We start from the raw sequence: 17,127 nt of genomic DNA, 5'->3' as shown, positions 1-17,127 counted from the left end.
TTCTTCTTTTTTTCAGTCACAAAAGTTTATGTAAATATTAGTCAATCCGCTTCCAAGAGACCTGTCTCCAAACTGTTTTACAAGGAAGACTACCAGGATTCAGCTCCTGTGTGTGAGGACTGTCAGCTGTTAGGGTCACCTTTATCCTATTTCACTTATATATTTGCATTTGTCATACAAGGAAGCCAGACCCAAAGTGAGAGAATGTGGAAATTATTTTGTGAACTGTAAAGCAGTATGTAAAAGTTAGTTAATATGTAACTAAGAATATTTTCTAATTATTTAACTTAAAAAATAATTTCTAAATATGGAGCTTTATTCTGGTACACAGTGATGTTACTTGGAAAAGTGGAATCTTTTATAGTTTAGCTTCTAAGCTCTGATAGGCAGAACAGAGTGGCCTTGAGTCTAGAGCTAATTTGTCTCCACTGCAGAGGAGTCTACTGTGATACTGTGAATATTAGTAGATCTTTTTCACTGTGGGTGTTAATGAATTATGTCTAGCCCTATGAAAACTTTAGGAGTTGTGTCATCACAATTCCTCTGGAGCAGTTGTTCCCCAGCTTTGGGCAATTCCTCACAAACATGTTCTATCAGGGCACCAGGGCACACTCAAGAGGATCCCTGCTCTCTCGAGAGTCCTTCCCCAGTTCTCTGCCCTGTGAATTCTAGCTGCTTTGTTCTCCCTGAATATGCAACCATTTTCTAAACCCAAGAAGACCACGAAGCTCTGTTCAGATTTCCTCTTCCTGCTTTTGCAACCTGGCAACTCTCTGCATGCAATAAAATCTAAGCGATTTCCCTTTCAGAAATCACTCTCCTGTGCAGAAGCTTCCTAGGCTTCCATAAGTCCATTTTAAAAATATAGCTTTTAAACCACTAGGAGTTTTGTGGTAAAGTATGGGTATAATGAGTTTTTTATATCTGTTTTTGTGATTATCTAGTTACTTTTAAATAATTTTTTAATAATTCACTTTTGTTCAAAATATCACTTTTATCATTTATTTACAAGTACTTTTATATCTTTCAAGATTGACAATATTGATTTATTAATGAGTTTGTGTATTCTATTCTGACATTTATAGGTAGTACTTATGATTATAGAACTATAAGAGTTTTTTCCTGAACCTTGTTATTTTGGTAAAATTTCCCAAATAACTTTTATATTTATTCTGTTCATGAATTCTAGGTAGCCATTTTCTTTTATTGATTAACCAATATTATATATTTGGCATCAGATAAATATAAGCTTTCAAAAGTAAGTTTTGGAGTTTTCATTTTTTTTCAAGTATTTATTCTTTTTCATTTTTTTCCCCATTTAGGTTATTAAAGAATATTTTTATTTATTTATCTATTTTTGGCGGTTCTGGGTTGCTATGCATGGGCTTTTCTCTAGTTATGGTGAGCAGGGACTACCCTCTAGTTAAGTGAGCAGGCTTCTCAGTGCAGTGGCTTCTCTCGTTGTAGAACATGGCTTCTAGGATGCTCAGGAATCAGTAGATGCGGTGTGTTGGTTCAATATAGGTGATGCATGGCCTTAGGCGCCCTGTGACATGTAGGATCTTCCTGGACCAGGGATTGAATTGGTGTCCCCTGCATTGTAAGGCAGATTCCTAACCACTGGACCACCAGGGAAACCCTGGAGTTTTCATTCATTTTCTCTTCACTTGATTGAGTTTATTAAGATTTCTACTTGTTTTGTAGGTTTAATGAACTAGTCTGCAAAATTATCTGGGATCATCATGTTGAGGAAATGGAAAAAATAAAAACATAGGTTATTCTGTTATTTTATTTCTTAGAATATCTGCAGTATCTTGCAAGGTTATGATTACTGTTTCTTTTACCTCTTCTTGAGTTAATTTTTGGCAATTTGTATTTTTACAAAAATTAACTTATTCACATTTTAAATGTATAATTATAGAATTGTTAAAATATTTCTCATATATTTAAAAGGTAAGATGTAATATCCCCCCTTTAATTTAGTCTCTTTCTAAATTAAATCTTTTTCTGTGTTTTGTGTGTGTGTGTGTGTGTGTGTGTGTGGAACTAGGTAGTAGGCTATCTATTTTTATTAGTTTTCACACTGCATTTTGAGTTGAATTTTTAAAACAACCTTTTTTTTTTTCCCGTTTTTGACAACATTTATTACTCCTTTAATTGCATTGGAATATGAGTATTAATCACTTTACTCATCACTGGATTTGAGCATCTTTTTCTTTTTCCCTTTCTGCAAACTATCTTTTTTCCCTGCTCTCTTCCTTTCTTTTTATGTTATTCTTGCTTTTAAATATACTTCTCTATGCCATGAATAAGTAAATGGTACCAGATCTGTCCTTCTATCATAAACTGGGTAAAGCAAACAAAACATCTATTTTCAGAAACTGGACAGCAGGACTAAGTTCTGGGAGGAAAAGTAAGTAAGTGGGGTGAGTTCTGTAATGGCCCCAGTTTACTGCATTGGAGGGAATTTCCAGATCACACCAGACATGGTTGAGGAGAGAAAAGTCACAACTTGGGCAAGCTGAGGCTGCCGAGATCTGAGGGGCAGAAAGAAGGGAGCCACACAGAAAAAGAGCTCCACAGTAATCTTCTGGGTTCAAATAGATTAGTTGGTCCTTCATTAATTTGAGTATTTTCCTCAAAGAATAACTCTTGGTTTTCTCAGTAGAACTAATTTGTTTTCTTAGTAATTTTTAAATTTTGTCTTTATCAATTAGTTTCTCTACCTTCCTTAAATTTATTATTTTATTCTGTTTTCAATATCTTGGAGACAATATTACTTCATTTATTTTCTGAGCTAATACAAATATGTGGATTGATGCCCACAGACCAAAGTTCTTGCTCAGCATCACACCGTACTAATAATTTCAATGCTATGATTGAAACCCAGCAGGAACCTGCAGGGCCCTCTCAGGTACAAAAGCCCTCCTCCATGTCCTTTCCCTGGTTTGAGAAAAGCTGAAGTCTCCCATGCCTCCCCTGAGTCACAAAAGAGCAGATTCAAGCAGTTAATGATTAGGGTATTAGAGTCAAAGAATTGTTAGTTCTTCCCTAAAGCACATAGATAACTATGCTACTGAGTTGTTTTATAGATAAGATACTGTAACTGCCACAAGAGGGAAAGAGAGAACTGTGTGATGACCAGTCTGTGTCATGCCATAAGCTGCTCCATCTTGAGCAGTACTGAACCTATGGCTTACACAGTCCTAAGAAGTGGCGTCAAGAGAATGGGATTAACACTATAGGTCATAATAATCTGTATGTTTGTGGACATCAAATAAGTGTGCCTTGTTCTTCCTGTACATGTAAACAGGCCATTCATGTTCTTAACAAAGAGATGCTGCAGACCCTTGATAACATCTTCCATTCAAAGACTTTGTCACCCTTTGTCAGCCTAAAGCAGCTGCAGAAGACTCACCTTGATCCCTGATTCCATAGAAATGGAATGATGTCTGGCAGGGGGTATTTGTAAGCAGCCCCAGAAAGCTGGCAGAAAATAAACTTCACCAAGCTATATTTTACCTTAACCATCACACTAGGTGCCCCCAGACTTCACTAATCTTCAGCCCAAGCACATCTCTCAAATCTTTCGATCACACAATGCCTATTCTAACTGGTTAATTCTTTTCTGAAAGAAGCAGGAATAAAGAACGAGTAGTTAACAAATGACTACATCTTTTCCCCAGCCTTCCCTTCAGCAATCCTGCCAGCAAACTATATGAACAAGATAGCATCTAGAGGAAGATCACAAGAAGACTGCAAGTTTGCATTCAGCAGAAAACTGTGAAGAATCTGACTTAATCTTAATGACTAACTGAAATTATTTCCCTTTCAAAAACTTTATCACTGACCAGATTCTTGGGAACAGATTTTATCGCTGAGCAGAATCTGGGACACTAATCAATCCACCTTCTCCCCAGGGTGCAACCTCTCCTTTTTCAACCAACACTTGTCTCTCAAGTATTGGCTTTTGAGCCTTGAGCTGCAGAACCTGAGTTTGATAACACAAAGACTCCAAAGAGCTCAGAAAGTAGATAATCTGTGACATTAAGGGTGTTTTCTCAGATGTTTCCTTCCCATACCAAATGCATTTTCCAGTCCAGAATAATTGATGATGTTCACATAGCAGGAGGAAAATTTAAATTAGGTAAAATCTCTATTTTATAAACCAAGAGTTGTATAGCTTATATGCCATTTTCCAGTGAGCCATGGCTCGTATTTCTATAGATTTTTATTTTATTTATTCTAACTCTTGAGTCAGTGATATTCTCCTCAGGGAAATCTATAGATAAGATCTTCCTCTTAGCAAGTTTAGTCCATTTATCCAGAAGTCTAGTTGACACTGAGACTAACCAGATCATTGGCTTTTTTCCCCCACCCTCTGGGAATGTTCCTGCACTAAAAGAAGTGTTCTTCCTCTCCACTCCCTATCCCATTTAGCAATGAAATAATTCAGCAATATTGATTTTTCTCTAAGAAATACAGTAACATATGGCCATGATATATGCTCATATTATAATTAAAGTTATAGTAATATAATAATTATAATTTATCACTATTCTATTTCCTAAATATTGTGTTAAATAATAGTTTAGATTTTTTCTTTGAGTCAGAGTTGTTAAAATATACTTTTTATTTCCAATGTAAATTCATCATATTGTTACTTGAGAATATAGGCTCTCTATATATATATTTTTAGACTATACATGTCAACAATCTTTATAAATAATTTGTGACTATTCTTCTAAAGAGGTATTCTCTGTAGGATAAAGAATTTAATATATATGTGATATTAACTACTAGAATAAGATTCAGGTTCTCTACCTCTATGTTATCAGATTTTGACTTCAGCTACACACTGCAATCTCACGGGAAGCTATTATAAACCAACAGTGCCTGGGAAACACTTTAAACCAATTGGAACCAAATCTGTGTATCTGGGTCCGGATATGTGCACATTTAGAGCTCCCAGACTGATGCAGGTACACCAAGGTACAATCACAGTTCCACAGCCTTTTTTGTGTTATCTTTTATTTTTGTCCTAAAAACAGAGGAAAGCATGTTAAAATCGCACACTAATTTTACATTAATCATTTTTTCTTGTCTTTCATGCATTTTTCCTTAAATATTTCACACAGTTATATGACTTAATAGTTATGTTTATCACAGATAAATCATTCATGTAGATCATTAATTGATTAATACTTTATTTTTAATCATGCATGTTAAAAATCAAAGCTTCCTTGCTTTTAACTGTATGTGTATATTTTATATTTCTTCATTTTTAAACTTCCTGAATTATGCTTCTTTATGTGTACTTCCTGTAAATAATATTTAGCTTAATTAATTTTTTAATCCTATCTGCTCATTTTTTCTCTTCATTTTTTAAATTCATGCTGATTACTCTATCAGATATGATTTTTTTTAACTACTTCAACTATTTTGCTTATTGTTTTTTACTCTAGTGTTGCCTTGTTGTTTCAGAGTTTTATATCTCTTGGAGTTTGTATTCTACATTTATTTCACACTCTAGGGTGGGCTACAGTCCCTGGGGTCACAAAGAATCCAACATGACTGAGCAACTGAGCACACAAGGATTTGGAAAGATAAATTCTAATAGAAAAGGGTAGTTATTAAGTTTCAAAACATACATATCATTTTTAGTAATGGCAGACCAGTGATTTAGACCAACCGCCTACAGAAAACACCCAGAAAATCTGGACCAAATTTTAAAAAATAAAATGAAGAATCAGCACCACTACTAAGGAAGTGAGACCTCTTATTCCCCTGGAGCACCTACTGATCCTAGAAGATGTGGCTGAAAGGCAGAAGAAGATTGTTTCATTAGATGCGAGGCTCTAAGAGGACAAAAACTGAAGTGCAGTTGTCACCTAGAAGGGAAATGCTGACAGGCTATACGTCTGGCACAAATATAAAGAAATAGGCTGGCTCTCTTGGGAACTGGGGGTCAGTGTTATTTAAATAATAGTAATGGATTGTGGAATTTTAACTCTCTCTACATTTTAAATTCCACAAAAGATGATGATGATTTTATATATTTAAAGTTCTTTTAGAATTATCTGAATTTACCCTTATTGCTTTGAATTCATTCTTGTACCTTCAAGTTTGCACCAAGGATTATTTTTCTTCTGCCTAGAGTATGTTTTCTTTGCTGCAAATTGCTAGTGGTTAATTCTTAAAATTTTAGAGTGCTTGAAAGTATGTTTTTTCACTATGAAATTATAGGGTACATTTGCTGGGCACAGACCTCTAGATTAGCAACTGTTTTCTATCAGCTACTTTGTAGACAAAATCTTATCATCTGCCTTCCAAGGTTACTTTTGAGATACTAGCTGATGGGCTTTTTCTTTCTTTCTATACATATTATATCCTTTTTTGCTGGTCTTCTTAAGGTTTTCCTTCTACTTTGGCTTTTGGCAGTTTTACAGTTGTACTATGCTCAAGCTAAGCATTCTGTTCTTTGTATTTATCTTGTTTTGTGTTTCTAATGCTTCTTGACTCCAGGCTTTGATGTCTTTTGCAAGTTAAAGAAAATAACTACCCGTTATTTATTCAAATACTGGTCTTCCCACTCTTTCTCTGTCCTCTTTCTGAGACTCTGCTTACATGTACGTTGGATGATTTTACCATGACCTACATGTCTGTTAGGTTTTTCTATGTATCTTTATTTTGTGTGAGTGTTTTCATGATTTATTCTCATTATGTCTAATCTCGTGTTTAAGATTTCATATGAAAGTTTTAGAGATATGGTGTGGCTTAGTATCATCCTATTGTTCTGCACAGAGGAATTCTATTCACTTCTGACCAATAGCTAGAAATTCCAGAAATGGAAGATTAGCCTCCTGCAACCAAAACTGAAATGAATTAACATTTGAACTAGGAAATATGCTTTCAAAAGCTTGCTTTTAATGTCAGCATCACACTGCCTTCTTTTTAAGGGTTCACTTTAGAATATGGTTTTCATTGGTGGGGTACTTTCTGAATCCTTAAGTATCTGAGAATTTCTTTTGCTCTTTTCATATTAGAACAACAATTTGTTTCTATCTCAAATTCCTGGATGACTACTTTTGTTTATCTAACCCTATATAGATGATCATATATTGGGAAAGTGAAGTCCTAAGACAACACCATGTCTTTGTCTCTACAAGTTAACTTAAAGAGGAAGTCTGACTGTGTGTCTATTGTAATCTTTCTCTTTTTTAAATTTCATAACTTTGTCTGATCTGCAGATAACGTCTAGGTATTGCTTTAAAAATTTTTTTTTTCTTGTAAAGGGTAAGCCATTTCTTTTGATCCAGAGTTCTCACAGGTACAGACACTTTTCTTCTTTCTTTGAATACAGCTCCTATTTAAATAATTTTATCTCTTTATTTAGGCACACTATTTTTGGGGGGCTCCAAAATCACTGCAGATGGTGAATGCAGCCATGAAATTAAAAGATGCTTACTCCTTGGAAGGAAAGTTATGACCAACCTAGACAGCATATTAAAAAGGAGAGATAGTACTTTGTCAACAAAGGTCCATCTAGTCAAGGCTATGGTTTTTCCAGTGGTCATGTATGGATGAGAGAGTTAGACTATAAAGAAAGCTGAGTGCCAAAGAATTGATGCTTTTGAACTGTGGTGTTGGAGAAGACTCTTGAGAGTCCCTTGGACTACAAGGAGATCCAACTAGTCCATTCTAAAGGAGATCAGTCCTGGGTGTTCATTGGAAGGACTGATGTTGAAGCTGAAACTCCAATACTTTGGCCACCTGATGTGAAGATCTGACTCATTTGGAAAGACCCTGATGCTGGGAAAGATTGAGGGCAGGAGAAGGGGACGACAGAGGATGAGATGGTTGGATGGCATCACCGACGCAATGGACATGGGTTTGGGTGGACTCTGGCAGTTGGTGAGGGACAGGGAAGACTGGTGTGCTGCGGTTCATGGGGTAGCAAAGAGTCAGACACAACTGAGCGACTGAACTGAACTGAATTACTCAGCGGTGGTATTTCTATTTTCTGGCTTCCATATTGGCCATCATTCTGTCATTACTTTCAATAATTTAAACTTCAGTTGGCATCCTGAAGACTATTCCCAGCCTCATACTGTGAGATACACTTCTTGAAGTGCTAATTCTGCCATCTAAAACTACTATTGTAAATATTAATATTATACATTTGAATCATCGTGTTCCATTACATTTTAAAATAAATCTATTACTATACAGTGGTTTACAAAAAATATAACAGTTACCTACCCAGCTCTATACACCTCAGTCTTAATGCTGCTCCCATTTTAATAGTTTCTGCTCCAGTTCTTTTTATGATTATATGTTTCCTCTGTGTATTCAAATAATACACTAAAACTCTTGCTTCATAGTTAGAAGCTCTTGATTTTATTCTTTGTACGAGGGAGCTATCAAAGCACTTGCTCCGTCTTTGCCCACCTCCCCCATCCCTTCCACCTTCTAAATTCTGTATCCTGTATTACTACATAATCAATACCATTAATATTTATATTCTCCTTCATAACAATAATTAAACCTTCTGTGCTTTGTCCACACATGGATGATAAGTTGAAAGGCATCAAGTTAGCATCACTTGGGGAGGTTCACTGCAGAACCAATGAAAGTAATGTAACCATATTTCTTATAGGCTCTAAGTGCCCTCTCAATTTCTTCTACATGGTACCTTCATTATATCTTTAAGCTATTCCAATATCTTAAGCATTCTGCTGAACTCTGCATGGGATAGATACTCCTGATACTGCTTTTTCTCTAAAACTTTAAGGATTATTTTCCAGTCTTACTGGTTGTTCTCTAGGACCCCAGCTGTCTGCCACTTTGGGACAGCTCCACTCTGCTCTTAAAGTTAATGCACTATTTCATGGTTCCTAAAACTTTCTTACTTTATTTTTTTACTGAGGGAAATCTTCAAGAACTTTCTTAATACAGAGAATACGGAAAGTAAATTTCCTGAGTTATTTTGTGTCAAAAATATCTTTATTATTCCTTCCTGCTTGATTGAGAGTTTGGCTATATAGCAAATGGAAATATAAACATAGATAAGAATTATTTCAAGTGACTTTAAAACACAGAATTTGCACTATATATTCCTCAGGGACAAATTGGATTCTATGTTTACATTATTAGTAATATTTATCTACTAAATTGTATTATGTGGTTTATGTTATAGTGATATTGTAATTTTTAAATCTATCTTATGCATAGGAAAATCCAAATTAGAAATCAAATTACTACTTTTATGAGCCAAAAGTTTAGTATAAAAGAAAAGAGATATAATGATAAAGTTAAAAAATTAAGTAAAAATACTGTAATGTTACATATGAGTATGGACTCTTGATTATTTTGTCATTTTAAAACTGCATTTTCTAGCTATGTCCACTGAACATGCCTGTAATAAATGATAACACATTAGCAATGAATAACCTGACACCCAGAGATCCTTGAAGGACTAGCTGATTCCAAGTCTAGAGCTGGAAATATATAGAATTAGGCTGAGATATCCTGTTCCAGAGGGCTTCATGGATGGCTCAGTGGTAAAGAATCCACCACCAATGCAGAAGATGCAGGAGATACCACGGATTCAATCCCTAGGTCAGGATCCCCTGGAGGAGGGCATGGCAACACACTCCAGTATTCTCGCCTTGGAGAATCCCACGGACAGAGGAGCCTGGTGGGCTACAGCCCATGGGATCACACAGAGTGGGACACAACTGAAGCAATTGAGCACAAGCAAGCACATCCTATGCCAGAAAGCAAGGACGTTCTCAAGAATAACGGGTTAATGCAAAAAGAAAAAGAAAAAAAAGAGAGACAAACTCAGAGGCCCCCTTTGGTTAAAGGAAAAGCAGTTTGTTGTTGATGTTGTTTTACGCTACACCACTTTATTTCATTTTTTGGCTGCCACGTGGGATCTTAGTTCCCCGACTGGGAATCAAATTAGTGCCCCTCTGCACTAGAGGAGCAGAGTCATAACTACTGGATCACAGGGAAGTCCCAGGAAAAGCAACCTGAGTGAATATAGCTAATTAGAACATACTGACTATATTAAGTCCAATGAATTCAACAAAATGCCTTATTGAACATCATTGGAAATAACTAAGGCAATAACTCTGAAAACTGGCCCTTTAAGAAGAAGGACATCAGCCTGTCTTCCCTGTGTTCAATATATTTCAAGATAATCAGATATCTCTAGGTGATGGAAAAAAGTCCTTCACTGAAGAATTCCAGCTAGAAATGTAGAAGCATTGAAAGAATAGGCAGTCTTTTTTTTTTTTTTTTCCACAACTCCTAATGAAATAAATAATGGATTTGGGCAATGACTATAAATTGATGAAAACAGTAGATTAAAAGTTATGAGATGTTTCATACTAATTGGGTTGGACTGCCAGGACTTGTATCCACTGATGAGTCTTAGCATCACTGAAGATGAAACAAGCAGTCGTTGTGGCCCTGAAATGTGACATAACGTGACACACAGCTTTACCTATAAAATGCTGTGGCAAAAGAAATAAAAACCCTGAACCTAAACCTCATCCAGATTCACAGCTAACTTCATTTATAAGAGATAAATAAAAGTTGGTTAAATGACACTGAAAAAAAAGTGAATAAACAAACTCAGAACGTGGAATATTCTTTAGGACCACGAACCTGCTTTTGCACAACTTCAGAACATGAGGGGAAGAAAGGGAGAAGAGGGAGGGCTGCAGAGACAATCAATCAAAAAATTCAAGAGACACGGCACAGAAGCAATGAGTAGAACAACTATAATAAAACATCTTTGAGATAACCATGGAAATTTGATTATAGACTGAATATTAAGTGACACTTAAAAACAACTGTTTATTTTGTCAGATGTGATAATGACAGTTTGGTTTTGCAAGAAAACATTTTTTAAAACAATATATACTGATAGAGGTACAAGTGAAATGACCTGCCACCATTGATTTGCTTTTAGACGCCTCAGAAATGGAAAAAAATGTAAAGGAGAGATAGACAAAGCAAATATAAGATCTTGATGGGTATGTAAAAATTCAACATGCTCCCTTTAAAAAGGTTTATAAAAAATTTTATAGTAAATATTTTAAAAATAGACACTCTCTTGATGTGATTTTTTCCTACACTTTCTAAATACTGAAGTTTAATATTCAGTTTTATCTTGTACTGTGTCTAAGCTTTAGTATTTAATATTTAACTCCATTTGGCTTTTGTGTGTTTGTGTGTGTAGAAGGGCATGAGTAATGTAAGGGGAAAATCAAAATTCATCAATTTGATTCAATTCAACCAATATTTATTAAGCATCTAATCTCTGCCAGATATTTGGGATATGAAGATGGATATGATACAGTAGAAATAATATCAGTCTTCACCCAATAAATAGAAGTGAATGATTAACTTCTGTCAGGAACAAGTGAGAAATAGCTTCATATAGAATTTATAATGAGCTGGAGCTTTAAGAATAAGAGCTTGTCAGAAGGTGAGTGGAAAATTCCTCACAGAGGAGTAAAGACACAGATAAGTGGAATGAAACCTTAAGGTTTGGGTAACTATTACGGACTTTGCTGTAAGATAAATGCAAGAAAGGGAAGAGATAAAATAGTGGCGGAGGCAATGGCCCTGCCTCTCATATTCAGAAACTGGGCCACACTTTGTAAGAAAGGAAGTAATTAGAAGGACTAAAACAGGGAATGATTATTTTTTAACAGTGGGAGAGGCAGGGAGAAAAAGTAGATGACTGAAATAACCTAGGCATGAACTAACCTGGGCAAATCAGTGATGGCAATAAGAATGAAGAAAATAGTATGGACTTAATAGGTATTTAATAACAGATTGGATTTCCTAAAGGAAATCATTCCTGAATATTCTTGGGAAGGACTGATCCTGAAGCTGAAACTCCATTACTTTGGCCACCTGATGCAAAGAACTGACTCATTGGAAAAGACACCAATGCTGGGAAAGATTGAAGGCAGGAGGAGAAGGGGACGACAGAGGATGAGATGGTTGGATGGCATCACCGACTCAATGGACACGAGTCTGAGTGAACTCCAGGAGTTGCTGATGGACAGGGATGCCTGGCACGCTGCAGTCCATGGGGTCGCAAAGAGTTGTACACGACTGAGCAACTGAACTGACTGACTGAGCTGAGCACATTAGAGGAGAAAAGGGAAATAATGATTTTACAACCACAGTTTGTAGTTATCTTTACATTATGTTCCCTGGGAGCACCCTGGACTTGATTTTTGCATGGAAATTGATTCTTTATCATCCTTTGCCATCTAAAGAGGCTAGCAGGTTTCTATACGAGCAAGAACATGCAAATCGTGAAATGGTATATTTTACGGCAAGATTGAAAAATTTAAGCATAAAATTTTGCCTATGCCCTTTGGCCTCCTCTCTCCCCCATACTGTGCTTTGTGTATATATCTGTATTAGACATCCACCAAACCTCCCCCATCAGTAAAAATATGTTCAACCATTAAGAGCAACATAAGGAACAACATTCTCTACCATCAACATGAATTCCTTAAAAGATAATTCTCTCTTGATCTTGTAATTGGCCATGATGACACTTAGATCTGGATTGTGTAAGCTGTCAATAATACAGTTTAATGTACAGTCATCTATTTAAAAAAAAACTCATATAACCGTGCCTTGACTTCTAAGAGTGGAACAGTTCTCAGAACTTTCTAAGATACTCTTCCTGGGTTACAATCCTCAAATCTGACTCAGAATTTTCCATTTCTTTCTTAGGCCAACTGATTGTCATCTACAAAACTGACCACCTGAACAGAATAGAAAGACTAAAATGAGAGCCACAAAAATTCAGTCATTTTTTTGTGTGTGAAAAAATTCCACTATAGTGCATTGGTGAGATTGTTTTTATCAATCATCAATGCTTGGTCAATAGTACATCCATATGTTTTAATCAGAACACACACACATAAAAGCACCAGCCATACATAAAGGAAAAACTGATAAACTGGACCTCGTTAAAACTGAACCTTTGTTAATCAAAAAACACAAGAGAGTGAAAAGGTAAATAAAAAGTAGAAAATAGTTCTAACACAAATAATAGAAGGTGAACTCATTCAGAATATAGAAAGAATGATAAAGCAATGACAAGAGGCCACCAAATTAAAATATGGCCAAAATATTTGGACAGCTAATTTCACCAAAAAAGTTAAGGATATACCAGTGCTCAAAAGCATATGCGAAGGTGTTTTTGCAAATGAGCAGAACCCTATAAAGTCATCCTGGGATACAGCCCTCCCCCTCTCCAGGCCCTCTGCTTTAGTTTCTCCCTGAAGTATTTAGATAACAGTATCTGAAGCACATTTCCTGAAATATTTTACAGATGCTAAAACCCCCACCAAATGGAAGAAGGTAACTACTTGACCACCATAAGGCAACCTATTGGAGCCTGAGGATTGATCATGTTAATCCCTGTGACTCTGCCCTGTTACTTTACCATCAACCAATCAGACAACTGTGCCTCCAATTGATCACACACCCTACAACTCCCCTCCCTCATTGTTCTTTTTAAATTGCTTGGCTGAAAGCTATGGGGGAATTCAGTTGTTTTGAGCACCTGCTGCCTGGAACTCCCCTGCAATAAACACTGCAGGGTCCTTCATGGCAAGCAGGTGTCAGTAGATTGGCTTTACTATGCCCGGGCAGGTGAGGGGGTGGGGGATGCAGACTCAAGTGTGATTCATTAACATTTTAACACATTAATGGCAAGAGATATCAAGATACCCTTTAGCTTTGTGAAGGCAGTGATTAGAAGACACAACTGGGGTTTTTAGGAAACTGAAAATTGTATGTTTCCTAATCTGTGTGCTGGTCTGTTTACTTCATAAATATTTAACAAGATGTATACATGTAACTTGTACACTACTCTTTATGTACACTTACCTCATTAAAAGTTTATTTATAAGTAACTGGAGTTATTTTAGTTCAAAAATCAGTGGATTATTTGAGAAAAATTGAATCTACCCAAGAAATGAGCTAAACACAGTTTACTAACCAACTCACTAATCAAGTGCATCTTGACTTGGATGAACATATACTCATAATTACTAGTGCAAGCATATTTGTCCACACACTGACTTGTAGACAATATGTAATAAATATTATCCATCTTTCAAAATCCATTTGAAGATAGTACTTTTTCTATGAAGCCTTCTCAGTTCTTTGAATCACTTAAATCACTCTATTTCCACCAGCAATCGTCAATTGAATCAATGACTGCAAAACAATATAGGCTGTCTTACAGTATTCCTTAGATGTTTTTCACATAAGCTAGCTTTATCTCCCAGACTACACATTCTTGAGTGACAGAAAAATCTTTTGCATGCAACATAATTATGTATTGGTGTATACACCAAAATACTTCGCTAACCACTGTGTAACATACTTTAAACCCAAAGTTATTGACAATATGATTTACACTTGGCAAAATAATATCAAATGCTACCTAAGCAAAGAGACATAAACACACTCACAGCACTCTCACATGCAAGCCTGCAAATCCACAGTTCTTCCTGTTTTTGACCGAGGAGTCACTGTCGTGGCTGCCTCTCACTACAGAAGCTACAATCAAGTAGCTGTTCCACTTACCTTGTAGCCAGGTCAAGGATCCAAAATGCAAGTTTGGCTCATCCGAAGTGATGCAAAGAAGTAAGGACAGAGGTGAAGCCTTTTCAGCAGAGGCAGTGAGAACATTTCCAGAGGCCATAAGGCAGTCAGCAGGAAGAGATCCACTCTTCCACACAGACTAACCTACCTTCTTTTTTTCTGCACCACAGTCCATTAGACTATACCCACCACTGTGCTTGTGTAATAGAAATTAAGGCAGATGCCACGTATGCAAAACTGCAGAACCACCCAGAACCCAACAGGCCAAGGAAGCGGCCTGACCAGGAAGGTAGTGCCTACGCAGATGAGACCAAAAGTGTGGGAAGGTCTTTGCCTTATTACCACACTAAGACCTCCCTCTAATTAGTGCCCTGGCAGAGAAGCCCAAAGTGCATGCTCCAACTATTCTAGAAATTGCCGCCCCTTTCCCAGAATTCTGATGGCTGCACCTATCTCTTACCTCGTAAAAGTTTCTGGCCTCCCTTCCCTCTGGGAGAAGGAGTCTTTAGAGCGTAAGCCCTTCTTTGTTTATTCCTTGATCAACAGTGAAGTTTCTGCTTGGCTCTCGCAGACCTGGTCTCGTTTAATTTTCACAAGCAGCACCTGCAATGAAAGGACCCAACTGAGTTCTGTTTGATCTGAGAGGCTTGGTAACCGTGACAGTGAAGAAGGCTCCTAAGTATGATTTGTACCACATAGTACTTGAATTCAGACCTTTTATTGCTCAAGCTTCCTAGGGAATTTGAGATTAAACTGGTATCCTTTCAAACATTCCTCAAATCTTTTTTTTTTTTTTTGGCTGTAAATAAAAACTCTTAGAGATATTTGTATGCATGTATATATTATATGTCCATGCTTGTATCCATGCACTCACATATACACACACACATATCCAAAAACACATTCAAATACAAATGTGTGTGTATTTATGTGTGTAAGTATACCATGTCAATGCCACATAGTTTAGATTTTTAGCTACTAAAAAGTAGAGGCTATGAATGGATTTTACTTCCTTAACCATTTATACAAAGCAGTTCTTATTCTGTTGTTTTCTAAATACATTTCATTGGCTTTTTGTCTCCTTACTTGTTTAAATAAAATTAAAGTTTTATTTTTTTATTATTAAAATTAATAATTTTTTAAGTTTAAAATAAAGTGGCTGATTGTAGAATTTGAGTCATTTTCAGAATGCCTTTTTGCCATACCAAGAATGTATACTTAACTATAATTTTTTTTAACAATTTAAAATTTTTCTTAAGATTTTACTTATGTCCCTACACAGTGTATGGTGTGAGAAAAAATATCTAACTTTCTCCTAACTTATCAGTCAGTTGCTTGACATGAGTTATTGAATAATTTTTCTAATTGATTTGAATTGCCATCTTTATAAAGTATTAAATTTATATTGGTATCTAGACTTCTTTATGAATATTTTCCCCAATTTTATTAGTCCATAAGTTTATCCTTGTGCCAATTTGTCTCCATTTTATTATTGCAGTTTTATAATCTGATTTGTTCCTGGTTGAGCAGATGGTATCTTATTTTCATAGAAGTCCTTTTGTATCTGATTTATATCCATTTCCTCATTCTAGTATTTTTAAAAATTCTTCTCCTTTTTTTCAATTATCTTTGCAAAAGGTTTATCTACAATATTGTTCTTCATAAAGAACCAGTTCTTCAATTTATTCACCGGTTGTACAGTTTTTCTAATTCATGGTTTATTTGAATATATTTTTATTTTAAAAACTAATATCTATTTCAACCAATTCTATTTACTCTCAGCTCTCTGGGTATGGTTCTGTTAGGTAGGTAGAACAGGAAAAAAGAGTCTGGAATGACGGTGGCTAAAAGACAAGGAAGGGAAAAGCCCGCAACAATAGAACAAAACAAAGTCTGAGGACCTCAGTGAGGACCTCAGGTAGAACAAACAGCTAGCCCAATTTACACAGGGCAGGCCCAGAGGGAGCGGAAAAAACCAAAAAACATAAAAAGAGGAGCCAAGGGCTGGGGGTCTCTCGCTCTCTTTCTCATGCACTCTCTCTCTCCCTTCCCTCCATGTCTTTTGGGTCAGCATGCCCTCACATCTTGAGGATGTATTTTCCTTTATTTTCTAAATAAAACTGAGCTGTAAAGCGCAGCTGTAACATTGATCTGTCCAAGAGCTGTGACACAGTCTGTCTGAGGGCTTTAATACTGGTCCGTCACTTCAAATTTTTGTTGTGATGAGATAGAACCAAGGATATTACACACTCCCTCAACATCTATGGTGCTGTGACTCTGATTTAACGTCGCTGAAACAACCCTGGCACGGCCTGCTCAAGGAGGAGGCCAAGCACAGTAGGAGCCCAGTTTGGTGAAAGCTCCCATGGTGGGAGCTGAATGCAAAGAAAACCAAGTGCAGGGGAAGTGGCAAGAAGCCCAGCATGCTGGAAACTGGGACAGTGGAAAACAAACTCAGCAGAA

At 36.3% G+C, this 17,127-nt stretch overlaps 1 long non-coding RNA gene across 1 annotated transcript in view; it reads right to left on the bottom strand.

Annotated features, from left to right (window-relative positions):
* Window positions 1–15,266, bottom strand: part of LOC132346513 (uncharacterized) — a 233,580-nt gene extending 218,314 nt beyond the window's left edge. The window contains exon 1 of the long non-coding RNA XR_009496336.1: window positions 14,647–15,266. This is a non-coding gene — a long non-coding RNA (uncharacterized lncRNA). The remainder of the gene's footprint in view (window positions 1–14,646) is intronic.
* Window positions 15,267–17,127: the final 1,861 nt, after the last annotated feature.

The sequence above is a fragment of the Bos taurus genome, chromosome 11 (genome assembly GCF_002263795.3).
Source record: "Bos taurus isolate L1 Dominette 01449 registration number 42190680 breed Hereford chromosome 11, ARS-UCD2.0, whole genome shotgun sequence".
Classification (NCBI taxonomy): Eukaryota; Metazoa; Chordata; class Mammalia; order Artiodactyla; family Bovidae; genus Bos; species Bos taurus.
The sequence above is the reverse complement of the archived record's forward strand: the minus strand, read 5'-3'. Positions and strand labels throughout refer to the sequence as shown.